Source organism: Aquarana catesbeiana, linkage group LG03 (assembly GCF_042186555.1).
Source record: "Aquarana catesbeiana isolate 2022-GZ linkage group LG03, ASM4218655v1, whole genome shotgun sequence".
Lineage (NCBI taxonomy): Eukaryota > Metazoa > Chordata > Amphibia > Anura > Ranidae > Aquarana > Aquarana catesbeiana.
Genome location: NC_133326.1, coordinates 552,072,185 through 552,084,266, shown reverse-complemented (window position 1 = coordinate 552,084,266; position 12,082 = coordinate 552,072,185). Strand labels below are relative to the sequence as shown.

The window sequence follows — 12,082 nt, the reverse complement described above, 5'->3', positions numbered from 1 at the left end:
TCCTACAGACACCTCTACAGCCCGGCCGAGTGCTCCGATCCAGCTCCAGTGCGACTCTGCATCTCGGTGCTTCCTGTCAGCTCTATCAGGGCTCCAAGTCAGAGTTGTAAGAGAGGACGTCCTCTGCATATCAGGCTCCATCACCAGGTACGTGACAGTAGCAGACAGCCATGTCTGAGCCTGTGCAAGGACCCTCTCCTATGGAGGAACTCTGCCAACACCTAGCCGGATTAACACAAGCTGTAAAAGGACTTACCAAAGGGTTATACCCAGCTGGAAGGCCAAATACAGACCTTGTCTGCCTCTGCTCCTGCTCAAGCACCTTCCACTTCTGGGATGCCAGCAGCTCCCGCAGTCATTATGCTACCACCTGAACCCAGAGTCCCAACTCCTGAAAAGTTCCACAGAGAACGCAATGAGTTCAGAGCCTTCCGCAACGCATGCAAACTCTATTTTTCGCTACAACCACGAACCTTCTCCCTGGAAGCCACAAAGGTCGGGTTTGTCATTTCATTGCTTCAGGGGGAACCACAGGCCTGGGCTCACCGACTCCTTGAACAAAAGGCCACATCTCTGATGGACTTAGCCTCCTGTTTTGGAGCCATGGCTGTTATATGAAGACCCTCAGCAAGCCGCTACTGCGGAAGCCGCCCTTCACACGCTTCAGCAGGGTCACAGGGCCATGGAGGACTATGTTTCAGAATTCAGGCGCTGGATTTCCGACACCAGCTGGAACGATGCTGCACTACGTTACCAGTTCCGCATGGGCCTTTCTGATAATCTCAAGGACGAGCTAGCACGAACAGGTGTCCCCTCCACCTTGGAGACACTTATAAATTTGTCAATCCAGATTGACTGTCGCTTAAGGGAACGTAGGTTGGAATGAGCCACTGACCAGTCCCGTCCAGTATGGATGCTTCCACAAGTGTCTGGTTCTTTCAGTCCCGCTTCACCTGCTCCTGCCGCATCCGCTTCAGACGCATCTGAACCCATGAAGCTTGGTCTCCTCCGTCCTTCTCTGACTACAGAAGAACGCCAGTGCAGATGCCAGCTAAATCTTTGCCTGTACTGTGGAGGATCAGGACATTATGTGAGGTCTTGCCCGGTCAAGATCCGCAAGTGCCTCTCAGTTACATCCGCTTCTCCTCCATCTCTACCCAATCACTCTGCTCATCTTGCTCTTCCCATTTTGTTACAGCTCCCAGGAGGAACTATCCAGACCCCTGCTATAATTGACTCTGGAGCTTGCAGCTGTTTCATAGATTTAGCTTTTGCTGTCAAACATCACATTCCTCTACTACCCAAGGCTCAGAGACTTTCTGTACATCTGGCAGACGGATCCACCATTAAGTCTGGATTGGTTACTGACGAAACCATCCCGTTATCTACCACCATTGCCGAGAACCATCAAGAGCTTCTACGCCTAGATGCAATCGCTTCCCCTCTGTTCCCAATCATTCTGGGTATGCCTTGGTTAAAAGCTCATAACCCTCACATTAACTGGGTTACAGAAGAAATCAAGTTTCTTTCCCCCTATTGCCTTCAACATTGTTGGCAAGAGAATCATCAGGACCAATCTCCCCTGCTGTGCGTTGATTTGGAGTCCGAAACCCGCCAAGTCGTTCCAGTAGCATATCACGACTTTCTGGATGTTTTCAGCAAAAAAGGGGCAGAAACGCTTCCTCCTCATAGGGCTTATGACTGTCCAATTGAGCTCCTTCCTTTGGTTGAAGTTCCTTTTGGCAGGATCTTTCCTCTATCTGAAATTGAACTTGTTGCTTTGAAAGTCTACATTGATGACAACCTTAGAAAGGGGTTTATTCGCCCCTCCACATCTCCTGCCGGTGCGGGGATCTTCTTTGTAGAAAAAAAGGACCACTCATTACGGCCCTGTGTGGACTACCGTGAACTTAATAAGGGCACTGTAAAAAAACGTTACCCTCTTCCACTTGTGCCTGAATTATTCCAGCGACTCGGTACGGCCACCATTTTCACAAAATTGGATCTTCGGGGAGCTTATAATCTGGTTCGCATACGAGAGGGGGATGAATGGAAGACGGCGTTCCGCACACGGTTTGGGCATTTTGAATACCTTGTGATGCCCTTTGGACTTTGCAATGCCCCAGCTACCTTTCAGCACTTCATCAACGATGTTTTCCGAGATTTCCTGGATCTATTTGTTGTTGTTTATCTTGATGATATACTAATCTTCTTTCCCTCTCTAGATCACCACCGTAGTCACGTCAAGAATGTATTGAGTCGCCTTCGACAGCACGGACTATGCAAAACCAGAGAAATGTGTATTTGAACGCCAAAGCATCCAATTCTTGGGTTTAATCACTTCCACCGAAGGCATCCAGATGGATTCCCCGAAGGTTACAGCCATCCTGGATTGGCCTGCTCCCAGTGATAAGAAGGGTATCCAACGTTTTGTGGGGTTTGCAAATTTTTATCGAAAATTCATCAGAAATTTTTCTGCAATCATATCCCCCATTACAAGTTTAACCAAACAAGGCACAAGATTCTCTTGGTCTCTGGAAGCTCAGAAAGCTTTTGACACCCTAAAAAGACTTTTCACATCTGCATCTGCCCTGAAACACCCTGACCCAGCCTTGCCCTACGTCTTGGAAGTAGACGCCTCAGAAACAGCGGTTGGAGCAATATTGTCTCAGAGGCGGGGAGCTAAGGCTCTACTGCATCCAGTTGCTTTTTTTTCCCGCAAGCTGTCAAATGCCGAAAGGAACTACGACGTCGGGGACTGTGAATTTTTGGCCATCAAAGCCGCCCTGGAGGAATGGAGGTACCTTCTAGAGGGGGCCGCACACCTAATCTTGATCTATACCGATCATAAGAACCTCGAGTATTTAAGAACAGCAAAAAGATTGAAAACCCGACAAGCCAGGTGGGCACTATTCTTTTCTAGATTCACTTTTCGCTTAACATTCAGATCCAAGAATGCAAATCCTGATGCGTTATCACGCATGTTCAGCAAACCTGAAGAAATCTCATCTTCAGATACCATTTAATCCCCTGGGAACTTCCTGTTACTTCAAGGAGAGTTAATAAAACAAATTAAACAAACTCTAGTAAGGAACCCTTCACCAGCCGGGGTCTCTCTACTGGCAAAGGGTGGGCTACTTTGGCATGAAGACAAGGTCTTTGTGCCGGAAGACCTCCGAATAGCCATCCTGGTGCGATGCCATGATCATGTGCTGGCAGGTCATTTTGGCATTGGCAAGACAACTGAATTAGTACAACGGACATTTTGGTGGCCTGGGGTGGAAAAAGATTGTAGGAAATATGTGGAATCTTGCACCACTTGCATCCGCAATAAAACCAGCAGATCCAGAGCCTGGGGTCTGCTAAAACCCTTACCTGTCCCCAGTAGACCTTGGAAGATGATCTCAATAGATTTTATTGTAGAACTTCCCCCATCTGAGGGCCACAGCACCATTTTTGTAGTTGTCGATAGACTATCTAAGTTGGCACACTTCCTGCCCATGAAGGGCACACCATCTGCTCGAGAAACAGCTCAAACCTTTGTCAAGGAGATCGTAAGGCTTCACGGGATTCCGGCCAATATTGTGTCCGACCGTGGGGTGCAGTTTACATCCAGATTCTGGAGAGCCTTATGTGATTCACTCGGGATTGAACTTTCATTTTCTTCTGCATATCACCCACAAACGAATGGGCAGACAGAGAGGACTAATCAAACCCTCGAACAGTACCTGAGATGTTTCTCCTCATTTTCTCAAGACGTTTGGGCTTCTCTGCTTCCCCTGGCCGAGTTTTCTTATAACAATTCAGTACACTCTGCTACAAAGCAATCTCCATTTTTTGCAAACTACGGTTTCCACCCTTCTTTTTTGTCTAATACAATTCCAGATTCCCCTGTACCAGCTGTTTCCGAAACTACAAATTTCTTCAACGCCAATAACAAACTGCTACAGGAAACAATGGCCAAGACACAGGCATACAATAAGGAAGTTTTTGACAGGAAAAGAAGGGGAGAATTGATCTTGAACCCTGGTGACCAAGTGTGGCTAGCAACTACTAATTTGAAACTGGCCTGTCCCTCGAAGAAATTGGGCGCCTAAATTTATAGGACCATTTCCGCTGAAGAGACGGATCAATGAGGTTGCGTATGAATTAGAGTTGCCTGAGTCATTTAGAATCCACCCTGTGTTCCACATAACCTTGTTGAAACCTGCCATTCCTGACCCCTTCCCAGGATGAAGTTCTGGCTCGCCTGAACCTGTAATTATTGACGGGGAGGAAGAGTTTGAGGTGGAAACAATCTTAGACTGCAGGAAGAGAATAAATCAGATCCAGTTCCTGATAAAATGGAAAGGGTATGGGCCAGAGGACAACTCCTGGGAACCTGAAGGTAATATCCATGCCCGAAATTTGGTTCAAGCTTTTAAGAACTCCCATCCTGACAAGTGGGCCAAGTTGGGCATCCGGAGGCTGCCCTTTGGGGGGTGGGGGGGGCGCAGTGTCAGGAAGGGCATGCCAGCACCCAAGATGGCTGCCGAAGAAGACGACCTGTCACCTCTGCCTGTCAGGAAGGGCATGCCAGCACCCAAGATGGCTGCCGAAGAAGATGACCTGTTACCTCTGCCTGTCAGGAAGGGCATGCCAGCACCCAAGATGGCTGCTGAAGAAGATGACCTGTTACCTCTGCCCCTGTCAGAATGCCATTGGTGCACACACACCCTGTGACAGCTTTTGACACCCAAACAGGCTACTTAAACTCAGTCAGTTTCCAGACTCAGTGCTGTCTGCTCTACAGCGTTCCCTGTGTATCCTGCAATTACCTACCTGACTTCCGTTCCTGTTGCGACCCTGCTTGCTTCCTGACGTTCCTGTTTCCTGCCTGCATCCGACCCCGGCTTGTCCTCTACTCTGCATCTGCCTGCTCCTTCTGCCACTTCGCTGCAAGTCTGCTGACGACCCGGCCTGTAATCTGATTCTGCTTCCGCTTCAGCCTCTGTTCCTGACGTGCCCATTTGTGTATTACCCGGCCTGCCTGTACCTGCCTTCTCTTCAGCCTCGAGGGTGCCACCATCCCTTCTGCTGCAACTGCACTTCTGCCTGTTGGGGACCGATTGTCTACTCGCTCCAGCTACCTGTCTACCACTGCTCTGGGATTCCTACAGACACCTCTACAGCCCGCCCGAGTGCTCCGATCCAGCTCCAGGTTCAGCGATCCCGCCAGGTACTCTGGCGACTCTGCATCTCGGTGCTTCCTGTCAGCTCTATCAGGGGCTCCAAGTCAGAGTTGTAAGAGAGGCCATCCTCTGCATATCAGGCTCCATCACCAGGTACGTGACAGGTACAATTTATCTTTATACGCATAAACTGGCCTTTTGAAATGGTCATCTTCCACTTGGGGTGGTAACTCCTGACTGGAATGTAACCATTCCTGTCCATGTTCTTAAAGTATGTTTTGGTGTTCAACACACCATCATGTGAAAATATGGAAATATGGAGGTCCAGAAAGTCTATATTTTGTTTATGAACCTTTAGGGCTTTTTCACGCGGACGTGTCCGTGTACGGACTCCACTTTGTTTAGCAGGGATCGCTCCGTTGATCCCCACTGAGCAGGCAGATGACAGGTCCGTCTCTGCACACTGTGCAGGGATGGACCTGTCAGAGCTCCGCTCTCCTCTTTGGGGGATCGGATGAAAACGGACCGCCTGTCCATTTTTATCTGTTCCAATCCACCAGACGGATGGAAAATAGGGTTTCCATCCATCTGAATTTAGCGGATCAGAGCGGATGTCAGCGGACATGTCACCACTGACATCCGTCGCTCCATAGACCTGCATGTAGCGTCAGTTTTTTACGTCCGTAAAAAACTGACAGGCGGACCTGAACGGTCCACCCGTGTGAAAGGGGCCTTACCGTAAATTTTTATACCAGAGACGTTGTTGTTGATATGGTTGATGAATTCATCTAATGTAGACTTAGTTCCTCTCCATATCAGCAAGATATCGTCTATGTAGCTGTGGTATACTTGCATGTCAGGCCAGATGTTACCATATATTGCCTCTTCCTCCCATTTGTTGGAATTCTGCCCTGCGGCCCAGTCTCCGAAGGGAGGGGATCATGCTCTGCTTCATTATGTCACAGTACATGTTGGCATTCATGGTTCCCTCAATGAACTATAGTTCCCCAGTGCCGGCAGCACTCATGCAGCCCCAGACCCTCTCGAGACCATGCTTGACTGGAGGCAAGACACACTTATCTTTGTACTCCTCACCTGGTTGCTGCCACACATGCTTGACACCATCTGAACCAAATACGTTTAGCTTGGTCTCATCAGACCACAGGACATGGTTTCAGTAATCCATGTCCTTAGTCTGCTTGCCTTCAGCAAAATGCGGGCTTTCTTGTGCATCATCTTTAGAAGAGGCTTACTTCTGGGACGACAGCCATGCAGACCAATTTGATGCAGTGTGCAGCGTATGGTCTGAGCACTGACAAGCTGACCCCCCACCCCTTCAACCTCTGCAGCAATGCTGTCAGCACTTATATGTCTATTTCCCAAAGACAACCTCTGGATTTGATGTTGAGCACATGCACATAACATCTTTGGTTGACCATGGCGAGGCCTGTTCTGAGTTGAACCTGTCCTGTTAAACCACTGTATGGTCTTGGCCACCGTGCTGCAGCTCAGTTTCAGGGTCTTAGATATAATAAAATATTTACAAAAATGTGAGGGGGGTACTCACTTTTGTGAGATACTAGATAGATAGATAGATAGATAGATAGATAGATAGATAGATAGATAGATAGATAGATAGATAGATGACATGAAAGGTACCAATATTCAAATCAAATCAAAAGTATGAAAAAGAATTATTAATAATCTACGTACTTTTATTCCTGTTCCCATTAAAACATAAATACATGCAAGTACATACTGTAGTTCACTTTTTCATTGTACAACAAAGTCATATTGTATTTACTTGTTAATCTAAAAAATCGAATTATCTTTCAATTTTCCAGTCAATACTTGTGAAGGGATGAGACCACTTCTTAAAGCGTTTTCCACATATTAAATTTGCATCTTCAAGAGAAAGGAGGTGATAGATGATATTTTTTTACACAGGGTCATAATCCAACCATGATTCAGGAATAGGGAAAAAAGGGCTGCAAGGGATATGAGGATCTTCAAAAGCCAATATGAGTACCCAAGGAGTAGAAGGTCAATAAACATTCACAAAAAGCAAGTTCTAACTACTTATTAAACTCCCAAAGTCAGACAAAGAGCATCCAAAATGTGAAAGCCATTACTGGTACTATGTGGACATAACACGCCTAGCCAATGGATATCTAATTTAAATGGATGCCACACAACCTCTCCACAAAAGTGAAAGAGGGGGCTGTATCCAAAACAAAGAAAGAAACACTTTGACTTTACACTTTTTTTTCCCCAACAATACATTTTTATTGAAAGTTTTCATATACACTTTTCTTTTAGTTTTTGATGGAGTGGGAAGGTTTAGAACATCTGCTGAGTTCTTATCAGACAGGAAGGGAGGAAAAAATGGAAAGCTTTTGGCATCTTTGTTTTTTTTGTTAGACCGACTTCTGTTGAGCAAGACCAGCCATACAAGACAACAATGGTAAGCTAAAGCTGGCCATAGTCGGATCGAAATTTGGCCAGTTTAGCAGATGTTGCTAAATTTTGATTCATCTATGGCCAGCTTTAGCTTTCCATTGTTGTCTTGTATGGCCGCTCTTGCCTGACAGAAGTCAGCCAACAAAAAAATTTACAGAAATGGTCCATCTATGGTTGGCTTTACAGGAATTCTGAACTTCCCTTACGCTACTGAAAAAAGCATGTTTATTTCTGTCTGTGTCCCTGTTGGTGATTTTCCCTCACTTTCTGTCCGGATGAACCTTTGTCACTGGGACAGTAAATTAATTCCCTTTAAAATTCTAGGTATTCTTTAAGGTTTTTTTTATAAAATAAGAGCAATATTTCTAGGGCCATAATTTTTGCTTAACTCTAAACCGATACCCTACAGTATATATGTATTCAAAGCATCAACTATGGAGATGTTGGGAACCATAGTTTTTTTGTGGCCGTATGCTTTAGATGCGTTTACACGCATTTAGGTCAAGCATTTTTTCTGCTCAAAAGCTCGTCTCTTGAATGTGCTTTTGATGGGATTTTTCTAACAGGCCTGTAAATGCCTATGTCTACATGGTCACATAGTCTTACATATAGGTGCTTTCGCAGGCTAAAAAAATAAATAAAGACAAACACCAGTAAAAGAGGCGTTTTTAAGCTTAGTGTACATGAGGCCTTAGGCTTAACATGTTTGGTATCTATTTACCCGACACAACTCCATCTTTTATATTGTGCCAAAATTCTTGTTTATTTGCACTAAAATTCATTTTAGGGTATTTTTCTCTGAATATTAGTGCTTGATAAATAGGTGCACAAAGACACATAAACAATTTTAACTGGCACGGTTATATTCTCCAGGGTCTCTGTTTTCAGAAAATATATAATGAGTTAAAGTAATTTTCAGCAAAAAAATAGGGAGTTTAATATGTGTGTGAAAAATTTAACAAATGCGCTGGTAGCCAGGTGGTTAATCTCCCCTTTGAACATCCAACAGGTAGGAGTCATGGAGCCCAATTTGGAGGTAGATGGGATAAATATTAGATCAGAAGGAAGTTATATTTGTTATAGTTTCTGATGTGGTATTGTCCAGCTAAGTTCTCTTTCATTATTTTCTCTTTGATGATAAGCTGTGATCCAGGCCCTGTAAACATATCTAATGTATTATGTATAATATACACACTAGGCAAGGGATGGCATGTCTCGTCCCATCGCATAGTGTGAAACCAGCACTCTCTACCTATTCTTTGACTAGAGCCGCCCCTCTAAACTTCATGCGCCGCCCCCTAATCTCAATTTGGGGTGCACATGATTAGAGCCTGAGGCTCTAATTGGCTTCAAAAAAGGTCGGGCTCTACGCCCCGAACCCACCCACTAGTGACATTAACGAATCAATATTCGCTATTGTCTTCCGGCTTCTCCTCCCGGTTAATCGGAACAGGAGGCGGATCTAAAGACCGGATTAGCCGGCTAACGAAGACGGGGAAGCCAAGACCTGGATGGGGTAAGTGTGGACCTGGCGAGGGGTTTGTTTACCGCCCCCCCCAAAAAAATGGAGCACCAGCCGCTACTGATATACAATATGTATATATATACAGTGGGGATGGAAAGTATTCAGACCCCCTTAAATTTTTCACTCTTTGTTATACTGTAGCCATTTGCTAAAATCATTTAAGTTAATTTAATTAAAAGCCATGAGTCTTTTTGGGAAAGATGCAACAAGTTTTTCACACCTGGATTTGGGGATCCTCTGCCATTCCTCCTTGCAGATCCTCTCCAGTTCTGTCAGGTTGGATGGTAAACGTTGGTGGACAGCCATTTTTAGGTCTCTCCAGAGATTCTCAATTGGGTTTAAGTCAGGGCTCTGGCTGGGCCATTCAAGAACAGTCACAGAGTTGTTGTGAAGCCACTCGTTATTTTAGTTGTGTGTTTAGGGTCATTGTCTTGTTGGAAGGTAAACCTTCGGCCCAGTCTGAGGTCCTAAGCACTCTGGAGAAGGTTTTCGTTCAGGATATCCCTGTACTTGGCCGCATTCATCTTTCCCTTGATTGCAACCAGGTGTCCTGTCCCTGCAGCAGAAAAACACCCCCACAGCATGATGCTGCCACCACCATGCTTCACTGTTGGGACTGTATTGGACAGGTGATGAGCAGTGCCTGGTTTTCTCCACACATACCGCTTAGAATTAAGGCCAAAAATGTTCTATCTCGGTCTCATCAGACCAGAGAATCTTATTTCTCACCATCTTGGAGTCCTTCAGGTTTTTTTTAGCAAACTCCATGCGGGCTTTCAAGTGTCTTGCACTGAGGAGAGGCTTCCGTCAGGCCACTCTGCCATAAAGCCCCGACTGGTGGAGGGCTGCAATGATTATTGACTTTAGAGTAAACTTTCTCCCATCTCCCAACTGCATCTCTGGAGCTCAGCCACAGTAATCTTTGGGTTCTTCTTTACCTCTCTCACCAAGGCTCTTCTCCCCCAATAGCTCAGTTTGGCTGGACGGCCAGCTCTAGGAAGGGTTCTGGTCGTCCCAAACGTCTTCCATTTAAGGATTATGGAGGCCACTGTGCTCTTAGGAACCTTAAGTGCTGCAGAAATTTTTTGTAACCCTGGCCAGATCTGTGCCTTGCCACAATTCTGTCTCTGAGCTCTTCAGGCAGTTCCTTTGACCTCATGATTCTCATTTGCTCTGACATGCACTGTGAGCTGTAAGGTCTTATATAGACAGGTGTGTGGCTTTCCTAATCAAATCCAATCAGTATAATCAAACACAGCTGGACTCAAATGAAGGTGTAAAACCATCTCAAGGATGATCAGAAGAAATGTGACAGCACCTGAGTTAAATATATGAGTGTCACAGCAAAGGGTCTGGACACTTAGGACCATGCGATATTTCAGTTTTTCTTTTTTAATAAATCTGCAAAAATGTCAACAATTCTGTGTTTTTTTTGTCAATATGGGGTGCTGTGTGTACATTAATGAGGAAAAAAATGAACTTAAATGATTTTAGCAAATGGCTGCAATATAACAAAGAGTGAAAAATTTAAGGGGGTCTGAATACTTTCCATCCCCACTGTATATATATATATATATATATATATATATATATATATACACACACACACACACAGTATCTCACAAAAGTGAGTACACCCCTCACATTTTTGTAAATATTTTATTATCCTTCATGTGACAACACTGAAGAAATTACACTTTGCTACAATGTAAAGTAGTGAGTGTACAGCTTGTATTACAGTGCAAATTTGCTGCCCCCTCAAAATAACTCAACACAAATCCATCTGAACCAAATAAGTTTATCTTGGTCTTATCAGACCACAGGACATGGTTCCAGTAACCATGTCCTTAGTCAGCAAACTGTTTGCGGGCTTTCTTGTGCATCATCTTTAGAAGAGGCTTCCTTCTGGGACGACAGCCATGCAGACCAATTTGATGCAGTGTGCGGAGTATGGTCTGAGCACTGACAGGCTGACCCCCTACTCCTTCAACCTCTGCAGCAATGCTGGCAGCACTCATAAGTCTATTTCCCAAAGACAACTCTGGATAGGACTCTGAGCACGTGCACTCAACTTCTTTGGTCGACCATGGCGAGGCCTGTTCTGAGTGGAATCTGTCCTGTTTAACCTCTGTATGGTCTTTGCCACTGTGCTGCAGCTCAGTTTCAGGGTTTTGGCAATCTTCTTATGGCCTAGGCCGTCTTTATGTAGAGCAACAATCCTTTTTTTCAGATCATCAGAGAGTTGTTTGCCATAAGGTGCCATGTTGAACTTCCAGTGACCAGTATGGGAGAGTGAGAGCGATACCACCAGATTTAACACACTTGCTTCCCATTCACACCTGGGACCTTGTAACACTAATAAGTCACAAAAATGGATAATTAGGCCAAAGTATTACATAAAGTATTTAATAAAGTATTGTATAAAGTATTCACTTATGTTGCCAGCGGTTTAGATATTAATAGCTGTGTGTTGAGTTATTTTGAGGGGACAGCAAATTTACACTATATAATAGTGTAAATTTGAACTATTAACTATAGTTAATAGTTATACAAGCTGTACACTCACTACTTTACATTGTAGCAAAGTGTCATTTCTTCAGTGTTGTCACATGAAAAGATAAAATAAAATATTTACAAAAATGTGAGATACTGTATATATATATATATATATATATATATATATATATATATATATATATATATAAAATGTACACATAAAATGTATATATTTCATAATATACATGTGCATATTTCAATTGTAAATTAAGGTTCAGGGCTCTAATGGTGATGTCTCCTCGCCATAACTCCCAACTCTGTTCCTGCCCATCTTGGAGTATTAGGGTTTTTTCCCAACAACATCAAAATATTCCTACTTCTTAATTGTTCATGATACATAATGCATGACAACCCCCACATGCATAGTGGA

At 44.5% G+C, this 12,082-nt stretch overlaps 1 protein-coding gene across 2 annotated transcripts in view; it reads right to left on the bottom strand.

Annotated features, from left to right (window-relative positions):
• Positions 1-12,082, bottom strand: part of LOC141132789 (sodium- and chloride-dependent betaine transporter-like) — a 100,119-nt gene that overhangs the window by 75,484 nt on the left and 12,553 nt on the right. The window lies entirely within an intron of this gene.